The sequence below is a fragment of the Amyelois transitella genome, chromosome 3 (assembly GCF_032362555.1).
Source record: "Amyelois transitella isolate CPQ chromosome 3, ilAmyTran1.1, whole genome shotgun sequence".
NCBI lineage: Eukaryota > Metazoa > Arthropoda > Insecta > Lepidoptera > Pyralidae > Amyelois > Amyelois transitella.
Window position 1 is genome coordinate 7,758,837 of NC_083506.1, and position 19,212 is coordinate 7,778,048.

The following is a 19,212-nucleotide window of genomic DNA, read 5'->3' on the forward strand; positions in this document are numbered from 1 at the left end:
TTTTACACACATATTAAATACAGAAAAACCATTCAAGTCTATTTATTTGCTTTTGCTTTCATTCGGCCATTTCTGACCCTGCACGCGTCCCCGCGTGTTAAAATAATAATAGCAAAGATAATCACAATCAAAATTTAATTAAAATATTAATTATACAGGTTACAGATTGAAAATAATTGACTTTTAACAACTACAAAATGTTACTCTTAATGCTATTGAGGCCACATTTGGCTTTAACCATTCAAACAAAATTGTTTAATTATACCTATCAACATTTATATACATGTATATAAAACAACTAAAAACTTATGCTGCCTCTCGAGGCTACTAGCGTCGCATCGGGCTAATGACGCCCCGTAGGGCTATTCATGGCACACAGGGCTGTTGACACCACACATGGTTATTGACGTCACACGGGGTTATTGACGCCACACGGAGCTATTGACGCCACATGGAGCTGTTGACGCCACTAAGGGCTATTGACGCCACACAGGGCTATTGACGCCACACAGGGCTATTGACGCCACACAGGGCTATGGACGCCACACAGGGCTATGGACGCCACACAGGGCTATTGACGCCACACAGGGCTATTGACGCCACACAGGGCTATTGACGCCACACAGGGCTATTGACGCCACACAGGGCTATTGACGCCACACAGGGCTATTGACGCCACACAGGGCTATTGACGCCACACAGGGCTATTGACGCCACACAGGGCTATTGACGCCACACAGGGCTATTGACGCCACACAGGGCTATTGACGCCACACAGGGCTATTGACGCCACACAGGGCTAATGACGCCACACAGGTCTATTGACTCCACACAAAGCTATTAACGCCACACAGGGCTATTGACGCCACAAAAGGCTAAACAATTAACAAATAATTAGACACTCAAGTTATAAAACAATGGGATTAAAACTTCGATTAATCACTGTTAGGTACCTATTATTCGATTCGCGTACCTGTTGACGCCACACAGGGCTATTACCATCATAGAGTATTAGGTACACCACAATGATGGCTAACAACGTCACAAAGGGGTAAATATTTAACGAATAATTGCACACATAACAAGTTATAAAAAAATTAGATTGTAACTTCAATTAATCACTAAAACTATTATTCGAATCGCTACCTATGGGGTCATTAGAATAAACAAGCCACGGATAAATTTTATCTACCGAAAATACAGCCCTATACAATGGTTTTCCTGACTTCTTGGTAATAGGTGTATCCTCAATTTCGTATCTATCATTTTCAAGAACTCTAACTATTTTATATGGTCCACTACATTTAGGAATCAGTTTTTTTGATTGGCCAGGTGCCGCAGAACCCACTTCCCGTTCTACTCTAACTAAATCACCAACTTGGTAAATATGAGCTGGTTTCCGTCTCTTGTCAAAATACATTTTATGCTTAGCTTGCTCATTTTCAATACGCTTTGTAACCTTCTCTCTTATCTCATTGCGATCTTCGGAATGGTTACCTTCAGACACAACAGAATTCATTGCACCATCCGACGATCCAGTAGGAGCAAATCCAAATAATACTTCTGACGGACATTTACCTGTAGACTTATTAATAGTATTATTAAGGCCCCATTGAACTTGAGGTATCATGATATCCCATTCGTTATCTGGTCGCTCATGATTTATTGCAGTAAGAGCATCAACAATTGTTCTGTTGTAACGCTCAATCTGTCCATTTGCGCGCGGTGTAGCAACCGCATTTATTATATGATTTATACCTTTCTCTTTGACAAAAGTATTAAATTCTCGACTAGTAAAACTAGTACCTTTATCGGTCACTAGTTTACGTGGTACACCAAAAAGGGAAAAATATTCTGAGAAAACACCAATCGTAGTTTTGCTTTTACAATCTTTCACAGGTTTGATGAATATAAACTTTGTAAAAGAGTCTATAATTGCAAGTATATAGGAATTGCGTTTTTTACTTTGAGGAAAGGGACCGCAATGATCAGCATGTATCATTTCAAAGGGTTTATCAGGTTTGGGTATTGAGTGAAGCATGCCTTCTTTTGGTCCCCCTGGAAGCTTGTTGTGAGCACAATTTAAGCATGCTTTGCAATATTTCTTAATAAAATGACGCATTTTCTTAAACCAATAAACCTTTTTAACTCTTGCATACGTTTTATCATAACTAAAGTGTCCAACGTCATCGTGGTTGCTTTTAACTATTTGCCATCTCACTGACTTTGGAACCACCCACAACAATGTTACTGCATCGTCTATCTTCTCTACTCTATATAATCTATTATTTTTTAATGTGAAATTATTTTTAACTTCTAGTATTTTATTGGATTCGGGATCTTTTAGAATTTCAATCATTCGCTGTATTTCACTGTCAGATTGTTGCACAGTTTCAAGCCATCTTTCATCTACCACATCGATTACATTTACGTCAAGCCTTATATTAAAAATGTGATCATCGTCATCACGAGATGGTGGATTTTCCGCATTGATCGGGTTTCTGCTTAAAGCGTCTACATGCGACATTTTTATCCCTGCTCTGTATTCTATCTTAAAATCGAATTCTTGCATTGCAATCCACCATCTCGCAACACGAGGAATTAAATCTCTCTTAGTCATAGTACTCTTAACAGCATTACAATCTGTCACTAACGTAAAATTTGTACCAAGCAAATACACCCTGAACCTATTTAAAGCAGTAACGACAGCTAGGGTCTCCAACTCATACGAGTGTAATTTTTGTTCTTCAGGTGACGTTTGTCGACTGTAATATGCGATAGGTTGGAGACCCTGAGCATTGTTTTGTAAAAGAATCGCTCCAATTCCTAACTTGCTAGCATCCGTATGAACTTCAAGTGTAGCAGTTGGGTCATATAAGGCAAGTATAGGACGACTAACTAATCTTTCCTTTAAAGTCTCAAATGCTTGCACTTGTTCAGAGCCAAATCGCCAGGGTTCATTTTTCTTAGTAAGAACCGTAAGTGGTCGAGCTATGGCTGAAAAATTCCGCACAAACCTCCGAAAATAGCTGGCTAATCCTACAAACTGACGAATTTCGTGAACATTCCTAGGTGTAGGAAATGATTTTACTGCCTCAATTTTAAGTTTACCCGGCCTTATGCCACTCTCAGAAATTTCATACCCAAGATATTCTATATTACGTTGAAAGAAAACACACTTTTTGTGATTTAAGGTCAGATTAGCTTTTCGTAATAATAAAAATACCTTCTCAAGTTTATCTAAACCATCTTGTATCGTTTTTGAGGGAATTAATAGGTCATCCATGTATGCTAAAACTAGATTCTGTTCTACACCATTCAACATAGAATTTATTACCCTTTGAAAAACACTTGGTGCATTGGATAACCCAAAAGGCATACGATTGTATTCGTATAATCCATCGGGGGTTATGAATGCGGTGAGATATTTACTATCCTCTGATACAGGTACTTGATAGTAGCCGGAAGCTAGATCTAAACTTGTAAAGAATCTGTTACCGCCTAAACAATCTAATTTATCTTCGATTCGAGGCAACGGATACTTATCCTTCAAGGTCTTTCGATTCAATGCTCGATAATCAATACATAAACGTTTTTGTCCATTTTTCTTGTTAACAAGTAAGACTGGACTTGCATAAGAAGAAGAACTTTCGCGTATAATATTATTTTGTAGCAAGTCACCTAATATTTCGGATAATTGTTCTTTTTCTTTTATTGACATACGATAAGGGTTATAAACAACGGGTATATCATCTTTAAGTTTAATGGACATTTCAGCCAAATCAGTTTCGCCCAATTCCGATAAACTTAAAGCAAAACATTCCCTATACTTCTGCAACAGTTCGTAAAACCTACTCTTTTCCTTATCAGATAGATGGCTACCAATTTTTATTTCGTGCAACGGTAAATGATCCTTTGCTTTTATTTGTGAAGTATATTCTGTCATCCCAATATATGGTTCCACAATTTCTTTATATGTTACGCCTCTGGCCAATGTTTCACCAATAGAAAATGTCAATGATTTTTTGTTAAGATTAGATATCATAACATACCCTTTGTTATTTAAAAATGAATATAATCCAGATAAAACAATATACTTCCTCAATTCACTACAACAATAAGATGTTGGAACAAAAAGAGATCCTGAAAATTTTGCTGGTGTTTCTACTTCTACTGGTACAGTTGAACAAGGTTCAAGAGTAACTTCATGTAAAGATGTAAGTTTTAATTTCAAGCATATGTCCATACAATAAGGTTCGGGAGATTCATAGAATACAAGACTATTAGCCGTCTTTAAAGCTACAATGTTGGGCAATTCGGTAAAAGTTTGTCCAATAATTATATCATAAGGCATATAATGATCAGAAACAACAACTAAATTTATTTTTGCACTAACGTTATCAATAAGTATTGTACCTTCAACAGTTCCTAAAGGTTTGACACAGGTATTACCAAAACCTCTTAAATTTGGAAGTTCTTCGTTAAAACAATAATTTCCAAATATTTCTTTGGCCAAACTTTCTTTTACCAAAGTACAGTTACTGCCTAAATCAATAAATGCTTGTTTTTCCCAACTATTAATTTTTATGTCTTTAAAGTATTTGTTAGTGGTAATTAAGTCATTATCTATGCGTAAAACTGTCTTTTCATTGGGCACAATAGAACCTTGCACGGTAGTAATAGAATCATTACCATTATCAGACAGATTGACCTTATTAATATTCCGATTAAATCTACAATCTTTTGTAGTATGTCCTGCTCTTCTACAGTTACCGCATCTATTCATAGGCTTTGTACATTTAGTACGAATGTGACCAAATTCTCCACAGTTATAACAAGTAATTCCAGGTTTACTGGACTCAGCATTAATTATTGATGCAGTTGATTTAGTTTCTGAGTTAATCCATGGTATCTTACGTTTTACCAAAACTTGATGACCATAACTTTGAGTTAACGTTTTTAAGTACGAAAATAGCTGTTCGGGTTCCTCAAAACGGCAAGCGTTAGCACTCATTCTTACGAATTTATCGTCAATACCATGCACTAAACAACCAACCGCTTTTCTTCCAGCAATATCACACTTATTTATTAATGACATTTTTTCGTAATAATAAACATCTAAAGGCTGACCTAACTTACAGCGTATTTGCAACATTCGTTGCAAGAGGTCACCGTAATTCTCAGTAGAAGGAAAAGCAGACTTTAACTTTTCTACCCATTCATCCCAGCTATACAGAAGAGATGGCAGTCCCTGGTACCAACGTTTGGCAAGCCCAGTTAATTTAGCTAAAGCATAGTGACGGGTTTGCTTTTCGTTCCACGAGTAAATAGTAGCGCACTCGTTTACTTTGTGTATCCAGGATTCGATATTTTGAGAACCGTCACTAGGATCAAACTCGGGAATAACATTGATGTGCGTAAAAAATTGAGCGGGTATGGCGAAATTATTAATATTATTAACAGAAGTTCCAGTTCCAGTTCCATTTTCTAAAGTTATGGCGTTTGATTTCTCCGCTTCTGCTAACGGGGGGGTACATATCTCCGATCTACTACTATTGCGAATAGATGTGCTGGATTTTGACATCTTGTTTCTACTATAAATTTCATGCTTACGACTTTTTTTACAATGCTTAGACCGTTCTTTGGACCGTTTGCCTTGTTTGTAATGTCTGTTTCTGACTGGCGATGAAATAGAACGATCAGAGCTATCCGAATAATAACTGCGTCGACGCTTCGACGTATTTCGCTTATTAATTCGAGAACGCCTTTCAGACCCTAGACTACGATCAGAGCTAGTTGAATTACGGCGGTGCCGTCGATGTTTCGGTACATGACGCTTACGCGATCGTGAACGCCTTTCAGACCCCATAACTATAGATTCGAATCAACTTAAAATAGTTTTGTTTATCTTTTTATACGTCTTTTAAATATATTAATTTTATAACAAAATCAAATGCTAAAAAAAAAAACTACAGCTGTAAAAATATCAAAATATTATTAGAAGTAGATACCTACGTACCTAATTCCTTTTATCTTATTAATTTGTCAGTACCTATTTCGCTATTTCGCAATATTAATTTGCCTGAATATAAAACTACAGTGTTATAAATACTAAAAATAAAATGTAAGTAACTAAGTAACAAAATAAAAAAAAAGAAAACAAAATCACTGTGTACAGTTGAGAAAATCAGTCAATGTCTAAATCGGATAAGTCACAAATTCACACGACTTCATCACCAAATCATAGGTGTAAACCATTTAAGAAACCACATAAAGAAAATTTCACTGATAGGTATTATTTATCACACACGCACCAGCTAAACTATAGTTAGCTTTTGTAGGAATTAGCTTTGCCGACGACAATATTTACAGAACGCAGCAAGTAAGTTCTTATTCTCCTGCAGTTATGTTGTATTTAATTTTGTACACATTATAGTGATAACAAAAAAAAAAAGTTCAAGCAGTTCAATCCATCAACCGCAATCCGCGGGAAAGAAAATGGCAAAATGACTCACACAAACGTCAGGAACGCCTGCCTTTGGCTCTATTTTGCATGCGTTGAGTTTCTTGTCACTTCTGATTGAAAACTATACCAAAAATAATACAGGAGTATCGTTAAAACTATTTATTAAACTGAATCATATACAGTACAGTCACAGTACCCAAAACCAAAAGTAATCATGGCCGCGCTTTTTCCAAAACATCGTACTAAAGTCAATACAATTCTGTCTATGTATTATTTGCTGTAATGTTACATTATATACCAATTAAAAGTATTTATTTATTTATTCTAATGTAATTAACATATTCATTTTGTTATACAATTATATTTCTCAATAATTATTTTATTAAATCAACACATTACTGTTTCCTGTTTTCAACAATAAGTTGCCATATCAAAAAAAATATATATTGCGAATCAACTTTTGAAATATGGCAATTATTTTTATACCAATTTTATTATTTTTACACACATATTAAATACAGAAAAACCATTCAAGTCTATTTATTTGCTTTTGCTTTCACATATCTAGTGTGTATTGCTAATTTCATAATGGATAAAAACATCGAACAAAGAGTTTGTCTTAAATTTTGCATTGCCAATGGAATATCGTGTTCGGAGTCACTGAAAATGTTACAGAAGGCTTACGGTGAATCGACTTTATCAAAAACTCGTGCTTATGAGTGGTACAAAGCGTTCAAAAGCGGTCGAGATGTGATGGAAGATTTGCCTCGCTCTGGTAGGCCATCAACGTCTGCAACTGAAGTTAACATCGCAAAAGTGAAGGAAATAGTGACTGAAAATCCTCATTCAACTTTGAGAGCGATAGCCACCGAACTTTCTGTATCTCACGAGTCGATCCGTACCATTTTAACTAATAATTTGGGTATGAAACATGTTGCCGCTCGGCTAGTCCCAAAAGACCTGAATTTTTTTCAAAAACTCAATCGCATGAGAGTCGCTGAGGACATGCTAGAACGAGTCAATTCCGACCCAACATTCATGAAACGCATTGTTACTGGTGACGAGACGTGGGTTTACGAGTTTGACATGCAAACTAGTCAACAAGCTTCGGAGTGGCGCCTTCCAACTGAACCGAAACCGAAAAAACCACGCCAAAGTCGTTCAAAAGTCAAAGAAAACAGTCAACATACTGTTTTCTTTGACTATCGCGGTGTTGTGCACTCGGAATTCTTGCCGGAAGGTCAAACGGTAAATAAGGAATATTATTTGAGTGTTATGCGGCGTTTAAGAGAGCAAATCCGACGAAAAAGGCCAGATTTGTGGAAAGAAAATTCTTGGATTTTGCACCATGATAATGCACCTTCGCACAAGGCCATCATTGTGAACGAATTTTTAACCAAACACTCAACAAATACCATCGAGCAACCACCATATTCACCAGATATGGCTCCAGCCGACTTTTTTTTTTCCTAAACTCAAATTACCACTTCGTGGCATCCGTTTTCAATCGGTAGAAGACATAAAAGAGAATTCGCGGCGAGAACTGACCTCAATTCCGGAAACAGCGTTTAAAAAATGTTTTGATGATTGGATTATTCGTTGGCGTAAGTGTATCGTTTCTAAAGGAGCATATTTTGAAGGTGATAAAATAAATTTGGATGAATAACAAACAGTTTGTGTATTATTGATCTTTTCCTGCTACTTTCTTGACAGAGTAGTATACTAGTGGACAACTATAATAATGTGAGACTAAACTACAGCATCAGTTATATTTTAAACGAAGAGTCACCTTGGAAATTAAGTTTAGCTTTAATGAAATTCGTAATAGTTTTAACAAGCAAAAGGTCGAGGCTATAACGTCTTCATCAGAGTTTCATCCTTCAAGGTAATATCGCTACCTAGACAAACATTAACTTCGAGTAAGTTCAAACACTTCTAACTACAGCACTATTACAAACTAATCTGAACACATTTGGTAACAAGTCTTCATTGTGGGAACTATCAATCAGAATTCACATGATGAAAAAGCCGATATAAATATTTCTTCTTTTCAATATACCTACTTACTCCTAATACCTTGGCTTCTCCCTGGGGAGGATAAAAATGCAACTATAAAAGCACCGATATGGAATAATTACATTTAGAGTAAAGAATATCTCATATCCTATTTCAATCGGTAATGTCCGAATAAAAACTGAAATATTGTAATGGCCGTATTTTACAAAATTTTCTAAAGGCTATTTAGTTTCGTTTTCGGAATTCTATGATGGGTAAAGAGATGTAAATTTTATTTATTTCTCATATCACAATACAATAAACTTGATGAAAAAAACTTGGGATTCTTCTTGTAGGCGATAGGCTAGCAACCTAGTCACTATTGAATCTCAATTCTATCATTAAGTCAAACTGAACTGAACAACTGAACGTGGCCTATCAGTCTTATCAGGACTGTTGGCTCTGTCTACCGCGCAAGGAATATAGACGTGATTATATGAATGTATGTATTGCAATACAAGCTGTTAAAATTCAACTTGCGCTTTACATTTTGGTCTGTCGTGTTCTAGTTCGGAACGGGGTTAGCACAGTGATTTAGGCACGACACAACGACGTCAGAAGTGCGACAATGTCCCCGGGCCGTATGAATTATAGCCCCGACGCACGACACCTGTAAAAACTACTTTCACTGAATTTGCGAGTTATCTTCAGGTCAATGACCTGCCGCAAAAGTCGAGCTGTTCATTATAGACCGCAAGGGTATTAAATATTGATATTAGATGATATTATTTAATACCGGTTTATTTTTTAAAGCTGTCAAACTAGAAGCAATAGTTAAGTAGGTACCTTTATAAATGCAATGCTTTAATTTATATTTTACATAATAGTAATATCATCTCTTAGAAGGTAGACAGAGCCCACAATCTCGAAAAGACTGGAGGCCATGTTCAGTTGTAGGTTCTGTATTTCATTATAATTCATTAGAAAAAATTAAAACTAATTCTAATTAGTTAAAATTTTTATTAAAAGATATATTCTTTGAGTGCATTTATTTGTACTTACTCAGTTTCTAGTTCAAAGTTGATGTTTATCATATTTCAGTCGGTCGTAACTTGTGTTTGGTCAAATCTGTGTCTACTGGAATTGGCACGCTTTTGTGAGCTGTGTTGTAACCTTAACTAACCAACCACCGACGCACTGAAGTTCGAGGAGTAAAATTCCTTGAAACATAAAATATTAATTAAATAATTTAATGTTCTAAGCTATATATGAACATTACTCTAACTCAAAATATTTTATAGTTAATCTAGGCAACAAGGTCCCAATTTGTTTCACCTAGAGGTATAGTCCTTTACAGCACATTTTACTAATGAGTCAAAAACGATGCAAATGCAATGAGGCAGGTCTGGCTTATAATGTAAATGTGGCGGCAATGTTAATAGGCATGGCAAATTAGCGGCTCCAGGCCTAATCACGGCAATGTCCAAAACATGCTGTTTTACATAATGATATTACATTTAGAACAGGCTGGCCAGGTAATTCTGATGGACCTCTTTAATAACATAGACATCAGACTAAAATAGTAGCTTTAACGCACGATATCTGTAATTCAATGGAACAATTTATTCAGTGTTATTTTCTGAGTTTCATTTAATAAAGATTTAAATATCGTGCAGAGGAAGCATATACATTTTGGTTAGAATAAAATATTGATTAAAGAATCACTTTATAACCACATACCTTCCTAAAAAAAATCTTACATAGTTTCAAATGTAGAAGATAACGAAAAAACATAGTTAATTAAATTGAATAGGTTCCAAGAAACAGTTGATTTTTATGGCCGCAATCATTAGATGGTCAAATTGTATGCACTCGCCTAAGAAAACAATATTTTCAGTGTAATATACATCAAGTTTATAACTTGGTTTCTATTATTATAATTACCAATTAGAATTTATTTCAAGGTAGATACTGGCGCGGCAGGTGTGTTCAACTGCATTCCCGAGTGCTAGAAAAACTGGATTTGAAGCGGGCTCCTTGAGGCAAAGTGTCGAGATTAGATATATTGATATGAAATTTATTTTACAATCGACGTTAACGACCTGGGAAACGCGTCGCGGGAATAATGCTAAGCAGTTGGAAGCTGAGCCGGTAATATAAACAAATACTGTTAACAATAACAGTTCCTGTGTTATTGTTAACTGTTATAGCATATAAAAGATGTTTTCTTTTTATTTTGAATCTAAATCAGCATGTGGCAATGATCTCAATTTTCTGGAGAGCTATCGTTCCTGTTTTAGATTAAACTAATTTGAACTTGTCTTTGCTTTATCGTTCCTTAGCCAACATTATTACCTCTCCCTTGTCACAGTGCATTTTTGATTGCATTTTCAAGAATTTTACTATTTGAGTCTGAATTACATCATTGAGACTTAAAGCTAAGCGTGGCCATTCAATCTTGTACTTAACGGACAATGATTTAGATTCATTTATTGCAAGTCGCAGGCGATATCATATTGTATGTTTCAGGCATTGGTTCTAACAAAGTGTAATTGTAATATTCTTTACAGTATTAGCTTACCACGCTTATACCTCCACTCTGTCAGAGTTGAAGTTGTTCGATTCTACTTTATCTACCTACGTCGTCATTGTGCCCTTATAATATTCAAAAATAAATTTTCTCTTGATACCGACATTTTCGAATAAACGTATTATTTACGTACATATATACTGTATTTCTTGCTGAACAGTTTGAAAAAAGTACTTGGAAGTCGTAGAGCAACAGCGGCAATTTATTTTTGTTGAAAGTTCGCAGGAAACTAGTTTAGTTGTAAACTCGTTAGCCATTGCCGTCGCGTGTAACATCAATACATCATAAATAAAACCTCAAACCAACCAGACTCGAACTACACAGGCCGTGGACATAGCTTGATGTCAAGAAAAGTGAAAAAATAGAAATAATTTGTTGAATTTTGACTAAATTTTGTTTAAATATTTACAGGGAAACAAGTTAAAGAAAACTTAACAACTTAACATAAATTGGGCGCATTTTACGTCTTATATCATACCAGTACTACATGTCACCCTTACTTTAAAAACAATAAAGAAAATATTTAACTTATATGTATATGTTTTTGTCACTGGGACCTTTTGTATTTGAAACCTGTCTGTATCACTCGGGTCTAAGAGATAACGCATTACCATGATATTGTCCAACGCGCCCTGAATACTGAATGTGATGGAGCTGTCAAGATATTTCTCTTTCGATATATTACTCGTACATATGTATATGAGAGATAGCCTCCATTACTGAATCGACGAATCTTTACATACCAGGCTAACTAGCTTGTCAAAATTAATTATATAAAGGTTTTATAATTAAACTAGTGGTGATGCTAAGTGCCACATTTAATATCTGCGATTAGTTAATAATTTGCATGATCATTCTGATATACAGTTCAATAATATCTAGTCGTAAAACTGCAATTCGCTGACCAATCTGAAGAACCTGCTTATTAAATATTTACAATGTTCTGTTAGTATATTCGTACTTTCAAAACATGATCGTAAACCCACCATTTAAATTAATCATTTTCCCACCCACGTTCTAAACAGTTCCCGCTTCTATTTAATTTAATACTTACCTGAGAACAAGACGAGTACCTTCAAACTTGTATAACTTTGGAGGATGGTACTGGCATCCAAATTAGCTAACACAAATAGCAATCATCAACAATGTTGAAATATCTTTAATTCTAGCTCTTTTTTTTTATAACTTCACTGGTATGAAAATGGTATACGTGGGCGACTTTACTAATAACCGCATAGTCAGAAGCCCTTTTTCTATCTATTTGCATAGCATAACTTAATTAAGTGATGTAAGTTCGCACTTGACTGATGTGACAGACACAGCTTATTCAATTACAAGGATATGCTTAGAAACAGGAATAGTTCTGCGGTAACCAGTCCTGAATGAAAAACGAGGGAAATTCCGCACCGTCCGTGACGAATGGTACCTTCGTCGAAGTTTGTATAGGTTTCCCGGAATGGCTTGGCACATAGCGTGCATGACCCGTCGTGGGATCCACCGCGCGCATTACAAGTTTCAGATGTTGATTAAATTTTCAAATTTCCTGACGCAAGTGAAACATGAGAGAGAGAAACTTTAAATTATAACGTTACACGACATCGCGTCCCCCTAATTTGTTGTTATGGATGGGAGTTCTATGACATTAGCAATTAAATTGTATCTGTTTGTGTGAATTGCGTAATAGCATATTTATGGGATATGTCGTCACATACGTTACTATTAATTTTAAATGATTTTATCATGAAAGTCTTACATAAGTTACCTAGTAGGTAGGTATAATAATCAAGATACAAGCGAACATGATGTTAAATCCTATTAATCAAATCGAATTTGATAACTAACTCGCCGTTATTAGAAACACATTTAATTTAACTATCCGAAAGCATACCGGCCACTATACCTAGTTTCCTAATCGGATCTCCCCAGAAAATCTAATTAGGACTTAGCCAAACATTTATTAGTTTGCAAACTCAAAACAATAGTGTTATCCTGTTAACCTTTGTTCGTAACTCGCGGTAACACAATAGGTAATTGTGGTGTTTAGATATGCACGGGGTGAGGTGAGCCTACTGGCCGATGGAGAGGAGTCGGGTTTAGAATCCTAAGTATTATTCAAAAGCCAGATACATAGATAGTTTTACATTTTACTGAAAAACGATTGTACTTAAGTCTAGATCCGCTAAAGACTAGGTAGCTACTTTAATGAAGCTATGTATAAAACATGGTGTGGTTCCAAATTAGATACAATTATCTCATAAGCGTTTTTACCTAAAAATTATAATTACTTTTACTCATTATCTCATTTTCTTAAGAGCTAGTTCCTATTGGCGGATCTTAGCATGAATTCCTATCTTTTTACTATGTTTCTAGGTAATTCTGAAGATACTTACGATCCTCAAGTACGAAACGCTCTCCACTTAAACATCATGACCCAATTATATACGACAGATGTTTCTCTCCTAACAGTTAAAATACCTTAATGTTTGTATTATTGTGTTCTTAAACGGGTTTATAGATCTAAATTAGGCCAAACTAAAAATATACATTTGATCCAGGGACTACTTTTTGTATTAAATTGTAGCGGGAGCGATGATTATACATACTTCTTCGAGGCTTACCTCCCCGGATTATTATTTTTTTTTCTTACAGATCAGATACAGATCTTACAGTAACTTTACTATAACTTAGTTCACACAAAATGCCGTTTTAAATTTCCAAGGGAAATTTGAGAAAATATTATAAACTACACCGGTTTACGGTTTTATATTTAAATTCTTGTAAATTTAATTATAATAGTACCTACATAATGAATTACTACCATATCTCAACACTAATTTGCTATATGATTAAGTGAGGTAATTTTAGTGAATGGAAGGTGTTATCATTAGGTGAGATTACCTTAAAACGGGGATGTTGGGGGGCGCATAATGCCTAATCAAATTGTTATCAGCCCCGACTAGCAGCGCCTCTGTAATGACGCCTTCTGTATGCCCAGACACGTGCCTCCAGACCTGGCTAGGTTTATTATTTATTTATCAAGAGCACTTACCTCGTCCTAAAAATATAGCTCCGTATAGTCACTAGATATTTCAAGAAAACTGTCTCAAAATTACAGATATGGGCGCAATTAACTCTCTGCTTATTAGAATAGAACGGTGTTTATTTCGCGTTGTTGAATTTAGTTTAGTCCTGTAGGTAGGTATATAGTAAGTCATATTTGCCAAAATTTTATTAATATAAGATAATGAGATGTATGGGTTTCAGGATAGATTTAATAGGCTAGTAAAAGTAGAATAATGTTTCAAAAGTTCCCAAAGTGAATTATTGGTATAAGGTCATGCAGTTGAATACGTATAAAATAAATAGCTAAATCTTATTAACTTTACGATTTAAAATATAATTGAAATCATTTCGGTTACTATTTATGGATAATAAGATATTGATGATAAATAAGGAACTATTGTTAGTTGGTTTACGTTCATGTAGCCTTGATTAAAAAGTAGACTAGATGCATACTAATCTTCTCCAAATTGAACATGTGATTGTGCAGTTCCATACCAACATATAGGTACCTAAGATGTGATCCATGGTAATCTCGAGCTCATGTAGCAAAATTAGATCGCTACGTTGTATTGGGCGCGGCTTCTAGTACCGAATGAAATAACCCCTATTAAAACTCGGGAGCAACTTCGTAAATAAGATTATTTTGTCATACCATTTGAGAACTTTACTTTTCAGTTTATTTTCTGCCATCGAGAATGGTTAAATTAAAATGGTTAAAATCCGAAAATAGCTTCTGAAATGTAAATAAGTACGTTATTTTGTATTACAGATATTTATGTCGTCTGATGAATATATTCTCAGTCTTCCTTACACATAGGACTCTTTATGAGACATCCTCAGCGGTAAAACTCTAAAGGTACGAGTAGAGTTACCTAGATTACCTAGATGATTTGATGAGGTTAATTATTGGTTTTTATACGAGCCTACTGCTTTATCTGCTAAAGGTTATTCTATCATAGTTCTAGTTCCTTTAATGAACTATGATAGAATAAACTTATTAAGTGTATTATACTAAAATTATATCGACCTGTAATTTTAAACAAATATATAATAAAAATATAAATGTAGGATTGGAACTGGAATATTTAGAACTAAATTTTGTATACAGACAAGAACCCATCATACAGGGCAGCGATAATATGTAAGAAAGTGCGATTCCAATCAAACCTTTTATTAAAAGAAAGAAAGTTTCGTGTAAACGCTTAGAAACTTACAGATAAACGTGCCTTATTTTCTATTAGTTCATGTGAGGCACCTACCTATTATAATTGTTAACTTCCAACTTGGGACATAATTTATATTATATCATAAATAATTCATACAATGAACCTAAATACATAGTAATGTCAGACATTATAATTTTGTATGTCCACCTACGTTTACTTAAACAAACAATAAACACATGAAACAAGATTTGTCAAGGCACAAGAGCAATTAAACTATGTTTATAGACATTGTTAATTTGCTGTTCATGTCATCTGTATAGGCTTTAGGCAAAACGAAATATTATAAGTGACTACCTTGGTTTAAAAACGTGTAAAGTTTTTAACTTAATTACCTTATTAGAATAGTAAACAATTTCGTCTGCGCGAATTTAGTGCCATCTACAAAAGAATATAGGTTTTTCATTAACCCGACGAGAACCGTACTTTTACCGGGATGATAGGTATGTCACTCTCCGTGCAAATCGGTTCAGTGGTTTACCTGTAAAGACGTTACAAAAACAAACTCACATCCGCATTTATAATATAAGTATGGATATACCTTTTATAAGAAATTTTATAGATCAATTTAAATAAAAATTAACTGATTTTCATTCAGGACAATTTTAAATTTTATTTATTCAAAATTAAATAATATCGTTCAGCGTAAAGATTAAAATAATAAATCCCTAATTTATTGTTTATCGTACAAACAAAATGTCGTGTGTATCGAGCTATCTGTTCGAGGGTAACAAGTTGCCAGCAGTCAGTCTTGGTCTCGACAATACCAGACCGATACTCGTAAATAAGTAGGTATGTAGGTGGTGTGTGTGCACGGAAACCGGTAAGGTGGGTGGGTCCATTCATTTATTTACCTTAAATTCACCGAACCCGTATACATATTTGCTTTACATCATTATATTACATGATAGTTTACTAGTATGTGGTTCTAAAATATGTATAATCGAAGTACGCAAAAAAGCCCGAGAAATGTACGCCTATACCTATGGCAGTAAAAACTTCGCTAAATTCAGTAACTGCACGCAAACTATCACTTACCTTTCTTTCGCGGATATTAAGCTTTAAGGGAATACCTTTAGGAATAAGCTAAGAGGAATATGTATCAACGAGAGATAGTAGATCTACTTATTCAACGTTTATACAACATCGAACAGAACAGACGCTGATACTCATTTACGTGGGCGTGATATGTTTACATTTACGAGTCGCGATTCACGATTTCTGCCTAATAGCATGTCAGACAGTGTCAAATCTATAACATTACCTAAAGAGCTCCTATATCTGCCCACGTACTCGTATAACACCCAAGAGACAACTACACGAACCTTTCAGAAACCAGTTATGCAGTTTGATGCCGCTCTCTTTTTGACCTTTAGCATACAGTCACCAATTCACCGACTTTTTAATAATATGTTTCTTAATTTAACCTTGACTGCATTTGCCTGTGGACCGAATTTTATTAACTAATTGGTTAATTTATAAATTGGGTTCATTGAAATATTAACACGAAAGACATTGATATAGGTCTATTTAAGATTTATACTATGTTTGATGATTTATATAAAAAAGTTAATAGTTCTATTCATAAACTTTGTATTTTTAACACATAGGTAAGCTGTGTCCAAAATAAGCAAGTAAATGCATAATAAATTACGAATACCATTAGTGTCGCTATATCAATTAATGTTGGATTTAATTATCGTGACTGCAGTAGACCACGAGCTAGCACCGGCTGGTGAAATAAATCAAAGCCATAAAATAAAGTATGTGCAAATATATATTATAACCTATGTACGACTATCTGTCATTGCAGCATCATCCTCCTGACTTAGACTCGATAACATACTCACCACTCTGGAGAGCAGTCCGAGGTACTTACACCAACGCCAACAGTCTGCAAAAGACGACGGCCACGGCCACGTTTAGCTGTATGGTTTACCTTTTGGCACCCGGCTCCTTATCGCGCAATAAAAATAGAATTGAGATTCAAATAGATAGTGACAGGTTACTAGCGCATCCCCTAAAAGAAGAATTCCTAATTTATTTGCCTATCCTTTGATTGACTTTCACAATCTGTACGAAAAGCGGAGCAGCTGGCACGCACTATGTTTATATCGCGCGATGAACGCGTCGTCAGAACGGAAACATGGAACAGAACAGATCACAATTCTACCTACATACATAGGTAGAATTACTAAATTTCTGCAAAATCCGTCTAATTGATTTTACATGAAAGAGAGTAAAAAGAGACATATCCTTTTCAACTTTCGCATGTTAAAAGTTATTATATTTATTTTATAACTTACTTATAATACCAGTAGATACTACTTCCTGTAGGTTGATTCTACACTATCATTATTTTACACCAAAAGGGTAGTTCGTTCATTGGGCGCGCGTCGTTGCGCAATCGGTTGTGACGGATTGTGATCACCTATTTTTAATAGGAGTATTTCGAACAAGAGACAGATAGAGTTCAATTCAATTTGACGAGTTGGTGAGTTACCATTCCATCTAATGATTTATAGCAAATTTACAATTACTTACCATTTAAGTGTTGATATCAATAACATCCCGAAGTAAACAGATTACTTACACTCTTCACTACATGTCCGATCCGATATTTGTAGAGATCTTATACAGTAACGGTAAAATTACTAAACATTTTAAACTAAAATAAAGTGGTGTTTTTAGGCGATAGGCTAGCAACCTATCAATATTTGAATTTCAATCCTATTATTAAGCCATACTCGTATGGCTGAATATTTCAATCTCTTCGAGACAGTTGGCTTTGTCTACCCCATAAGGGATGAAGACGTGATTATATGTATGTAAATTGATTGATTGATTTCTTACCAATAGATCCCTCTATCGGTATAATGAAACATCCCAAGTTACAACATCTGTACAAGGTACGAGTTACCGACGAGTTTTAATTCTGCATGCTATGGCTACGATCGTAAGTGGTACTACAAAATGGACAGAGATGGCGCTACAAGTTACACTTCATAGACAAACTCGTAGCACTGCAAACATTTTTGTCGTAGGCTCGTAGCATTACGAAATGTAAAAAAAAAATCTTATTAAAACTAACATCTTTTTTTCACCTCTTTCTGTATCCGAGTGATCAACTTAATCTTTTGATTGGTTCAACTCATAATAATTGTCTTCTTTATTGACACTTAAGTATTTTCAATTGTCTTCTATATCAAAGTAAAAGGTCCCTACATAGTCTTTAGACTACGCACATTTGAAATTACAAAACTAAATCAACCATAGCGACTAGATGAAGACCCATTATACAAGTTCAATAACTTACTTCATTGATATTTGATTCTGCAAACTGCAAACAAACTAGTTTGTAGATGTTTTACAAACAAAGTGAGCTTTATGGACTATCTTTATTGGCAAATAAGAGAGCTAAGTACAATGTTTTTATTGTGTCCTTTTTGACCTTACAAACGAACTCGTAGATAAACAACAAAATATATCGCCCGAATGTGGTTTTACTCGTGTGTGAGTTAGGTAGCCTTTGTGTTATTCTAATGAAAGTTTATTAACAAAATACTACTAGGGTTATTCCGAATTAAACTTGCTAATAAGAAGTTCGATTGTTCAGGTTAATTTTATTACATCGGTTATGATTTTCTCTTCAGTTTAGATCAAAGAATCTGTAAAACTGTTTCGGTGATATCAAAATGTCAATTTAGTTTGGAGTGATAGCTTAAGATATTATGAACAAGAAAAAACTACAGTATTTTCCGTTTATATTTGTATGAAGTGATGCGAAGGTTCTCCAATTTCTATATATTGTAGATATTAAATCGGCATAAATGTAATACTAAATTCTTGATAGTCGAACTACTTGTCACCTGGTT